Source organism: Anopheles ziemanni (genome assembly GCF_943734765.1).
Source record: "Anopheles ziemanni chromosome X unlocalized genomic scaffold, idAnoZiCoDA_A2_x.2 X_unloc_21, whole genome shotgun sequence".
NCBI classification, from domain to species: Eukaryota; Metazoa; Arthropoda; class Insecta; order Diptera; family Culicidae; genus Anopheles; species Anopheles ziemanni.
Window position 1 is genome coordinate 187501 of NW_026689787.1, and position 5400 is coordinate 192900.

A 5400-nucleotide genomic window follows, 5' to 3' on the forward strand; every position below is an offset into this window, starting at 1 on the left:
TGGGTACCTCCGGGTACTTGGGGTTGGTTGAGGACTTGGTGAACAAACACTTGTTGTACACTCTCCGGATGTACTTCGGGTGTCACCTGTTGTCCGAGACCACTTGCATGGTTAGCAAGCGTTGTGGTCTAATGGCCCTACCGGGCAAACACTTTATGTTCGCGAGGACTTGGAGTGCTGGTAGTGGTTGGCGGACCCAACACTCTGGGTACCTCCGGGTACTTGGGGTTGGTTGAGAACTTGGTGAAGATACCCCTGTCACCTTGTTCGAGGCCACTTGCATGGTCGCAAGCGTTGTGATACAATGGCCCTACCGGGCAAACACTTTGGGTTCGCAAGGACTTGGAGTGCCGGGACGGGTTGGCGGATCCAACACTCTGGGTACCTCCGGGTACTTGGGGTTGGTTGAGGACTTGGTGAGCAAACACTTGATATACGTTCTTCGGATGTACTTCGGGTGTCACCTGTTGTCCGAGGCCACTTGCATGGTCAACGGTTGAGGTGGTGATGGCGGGTCGGTGCTGTAGGGTGCCGGCCTGTTGGCTGCCTTGGCCGGGTTGGTTGGTTAACACTTGATTGGGCTTGCACCCGAGGGTAATGGCACTTGAAGGTGGGTACTGGCCGGCTGACCTGGTGTGATGGTTGGTTGGTGAACACTTGGCGGTACTTGCACTTGGCTGTGCTTGGACTTGAAGGTGGGATCCGGCTGGCCTAGGCCATTGGTGGTTGGTTGGTGGGTTAGCCCTTAGCTGGGCTGGCTGGCTGGCTGGCCATCGGTGGTGTGGTGTGGTGAGGTGTGTGGAGTCGAGCATCGCGCGCCGTTGCCTTCTTCGGAGTGTTGTAGGTACGCAAGTGCTTGCAATGCAAAGAGGTTGGTGATGGAGTGACATTGCCTTCACCATGGAGTTGCGGGTACTTAGGTACTTGCAAGGAGATGGTGGTATGGTGGTGTTGCGTGTGTGGTGTTCGATTAGAAAGATATAATTTCTAAGTCCGGATTAGTGCTGTCAGTGGGGCCGCCGCTAACAGGTCCTGCACGGCCACCGTGGGGCTTGACTTGGCGCTATTCCGGACTTGGGGCGATCACGATGTCCCCGTGCGGGACTTAGAAGATGGAAGAACACAAGTACCCTTATCCCATGACTTGTGAGCGATTGGCATACGTTACCACATGAAGAGAAAAATTGGCTAAGTCCCGGATCCATATTATTTGAACAGAAAAATCGGCTAAGTCCCGGATCCATATTATATGAAGGGAAAAATCGGCTAAGTCCCGGATCCATATTATATGAAGAGAAAAATCGGCTAAGTCCAGGATCTATATATAATAACCTAATAATCGGCTAAGTCCAGGATCCATATTATATGAAGAGAAAAATCGGCTAAGTCCAGGATCCATATATAATAACCTAATAATCGGCTAAGTCCAGGATCCATATTATATGAAGCGAAAAATCGGCTAAGTCCAGGATCCATATATAATAACCTAATAATCGGCTAAGTCCAGGATCCATATAATATGAAGAGAAAAATCGGCTAAGTCCCAGATTGGGTCTGTCAGACATACACTTTCAAGTTACCACACAAGCAAGCAAGATGGCCTATTGATGGATCCATATGATATGAAGAGAAAAATCGGCTAAGTCCGAGATCGGGTCTGTCAGACATACACTATCAAGTTACCACACAAGCAAGCAAGATGGCCTAGTGATGGATCCATATGATATGAAGAGAAAAATTGGCTAAGTCCAGGATCCATATAATATGAAGAGAAAAATCGGCTAAGTCCCAGATTGGGTCTGTCAGACATACACTTTCAAGTTACCACACAAGCAAGCAAGTTGGCCTATTGATGGATCCATATGATATGAAGAGAAAAATCGGCTAAGTCCGAGATTGGGTCTGTCAGAATTACACTTCCAAGTTACCACACAAGCAAACAGGATGGCCTAGTGATGGATTCATATAATATGAAGAGAAAAATCGGCTAAGTCCGAGATTGGGTCTGTCAGAAATACACTTCCAAGTTACCACGCAAGCAAGCAAGATAGCCTAGTGATGGATCCATATGATATGAAGAGAAAAATCGGCTAAGTCCGAGATTGGGTCTGTCGGAAATACACTTCCAAGTTACCACACAAGCAAGCAAGATGGCCATATGATGGATCCATATGATATGACGAGAAAAATCGGCTAAGTCCCAGATTGGGTCTGTCTGAAATACACTTCCAAGTTACCACACAAGCAAGCAAGATGTCCTAGTGATGGATCCATATGATATGAAGAGAAAAATCGGCTAAGTCCGAGATTGGGTCTGTCAGAAATACACTATCAAGTTACCACACAAGCAAGCAACATGGCCTAGTGATGGATCCATATAATATGAAGAGAAAAATCGGCTAAGTCCGAGATTGGTTCTGTCGGAAATACACTATCAAGTTACCACATGAGCAAGCAAGTTACCACATGAAGAGAAAGCCGGCAAAGTCCGGGAATGTTACCACATGAACTGGAAAATGGGCAACAACCTACCTTCACAGGGAACGTGAATAACTAAGGCTGTAGACATTGGATCGACAAGCCAAAGACTGATATGGAAAGGAAATGAGTAGTACTAGCTTTCCTGAGAGTTGCAGAGCTTAGACTGCATATGAACGGAAGATATTAAGCGTCAAAGTCAGAAAAGTTGCCCGAAGGAACACAAGTTCCAACTTAGAGCATGAATACCGCCTAGACGGTAGGAGGTACGGCCAGGCTGAGGAATAAGAAAATGTTGGCCAACATGTTCCCTAACTATCCCCCGAAGACCGCAAAGCAATCCAACATCAACCAAGAAAGTTATAGCCCGATCAAGGAAACACCTACTTTGCACCGATATTGCACCAAAGACATGTACCAAGCACCTTCGGTTGCATACCCTGCAGGGGCTTACCATAGTAGGCCATGGAAGACCGATATACCGAACATAATCACTTTCTATCTCCTCGGGTGTTGGAGATAGCGCTTTGCGGTAAAGGAACGAAAGTTAGACTTTATCTTGGTGCATCTTTTTGCCCAAGATCACAAGACCCTATCTACCAAGGCAAGAAAGTTGTGTGGGGACAAAATGTCCAAAAGTGCCCAAAGTGGCACACTTGAACCATATATTCGAGAAAAACACAAGTGTGGGCCCGAGCTAGCAAGTTGAAATGTTCTGACCGTCAGTAGCCCTAGTTGAGGTGCACTTATCATTATATGAGGCCAACGTGCCAGCTAGTCTCTAAAGGGGCGATATGGGTGTTCCAAGGTTTGTACCCAATTGAGGAAAAAACAGGGTAAGGTACGGTGTACCGCGAATAACTCGGGCTATAGATGTCCGATCGATGAGTTTGGCATATGTATGGAAAGGTCTCGACGAGACCTAACTACCCTGAAAGTATGAAGGCAAAGACTTGAATGACCGGGAAGTTATTAAGTGCACAAGTGGTAAAGTTGCACCAAAGTCCATGTTACCCGAAGTGGTACATGAACACCCAATATTCGACCAAAACACAAGTTTAGAGACGAGCTAGCGAGCTACATTGTTCAGACCGTCAGTAGCCCGCATCAAGACACGCATTTCATTATATTGAGTCTAGCCGCTAGCTCGACTCGAAGTCGGTCATATGGTTGGTTGATGGTTTGGACCGACCACGTGGTGTACCAAGGTGATGTACCTTTCATGAATTAAAACTCTGGCTGTATGGCACTGAGCGACAAGCTAAGGTGTGATTTGGAATAGTCTTGAGTGGGACTATTTAGGAAAAATGCGAACAAAAAATCACAAAGTCCTTGGGCGAAGCTATTAGCGAAACATAGAGCAAATTGGTACCAAAAACTATGGAAATGGGACTTGAGTCAAAAATAACCGCAAGTTGGAGAAGAGATAGCAAGCTTGCGTAGAACAATTATATTTGGTGCATGGTATCACCAACAAAAAAGTATATGGGGCCAAGGTGCTGGCTGGCCTCCAAAGTGGAGATATGGGCGATCCAAAGTTTGTACCCAAGTACGAACAAGTATGGAAAAAACAGGGTAAGGTACCAAGTACCATTAATAACTTCGGCTGTAGATGGCCGAGCGAGGCAAACGGCTCACCGTTGGAAAGGTCTTGGGGAGACCTATCTACCCTGAAAGTTTCATGAGGCTGAGTTGAAAGACCACGGAGATATTAGGTGATGATGGTCCAATTCGGGGACCAAGTCGCAGGAAATGGCGCTTGACCAAAATCACCCTTGGAAGGTGAATACCGGCTTACCGGTAAGAGATAGCGACTTGGCGTAGAATATTCATAAGTTGGGCGTGTAGAGACGCAACTTTTATTATATGGGGCCAACCCGGTCAGGGTGCTCCAAGTCGGTCGTTTGGTTGGTTTATGGTTTGGGCCGACCACGTGGTGTGCCAAGTTGAGGTACCTTTCATGAATTATAACTTGGTCAGTTTGCCACCTAGCGACAAGCTGCGGTGTGTTTTGGAATGGTCTTGAGTGGGACTATCAAGGAAAAATACCAATCGAAAATCAGCTTGTCCATGGCCGAAGCTATTAGTGAAACATATAGCAAAATGGCTCCAAAAACGAATGAAATGGGAATTGGACCAAGAATAACGGCAAGTTGGAGAAGAGATAGCAAGTTGGCGTAGAACAATTATATTTGGTGCATGGCATGACCAACAAAAAAGTATATGGGGCCAAGGTGCTAGCTGGCCTCCAAAGTGGAGATATGGGCGATCCAAAGTTTGTACCCAAGTACGAACAAGTATGGAAAAAACAGGGTAAGGTACCAAGTACCATTAATAACTTCGGCTGTAGATGGCCGAGCGAGGCAAACGGCTCACCGTTGGAAGGTCTTGGGGAGACCTATCTACCCTGAAAGTTTTATGAGGCTGGGTTGAAAGACCACGGAGATATTAGGTGATGATGGTCCAATTCGGGGACCAAGTCGCAGGAAATGGCACTTGACCAAAATCACCCTTGGAAGGTGAATACCGGCTTACCGGTAAGAGATAGCGACTTGGCGTAGAATATTCATAAGTTGGGCGTGTAGAGACGCAACTTTCATTATATGGGGGCAACCCGGTCAGGGTGCTCCAAGTCGGTCGTTTGGTCGGTATATGGTTTGGGCCGACCACATGGTGTACCAAGTTGAGGTATCTTTCATGAATTATAACTCGGTCAGTTTGCCACCGAGCGACAAGTTGCGGTGTGTTTTGGAATGGTCTTGAGTGGGACTATCAAGCAAAAATACAAACAGAATATCAGCTTGTCCATGGCCGAAGCTATTAGTGAAACATATAGCAAAATGGGTCCGAAAACGAATGAAATGGGACTTGGACCAAGAATAACGGCAAGTTAGAGAAGAGATAGCAAGTTGGCGTAGAACA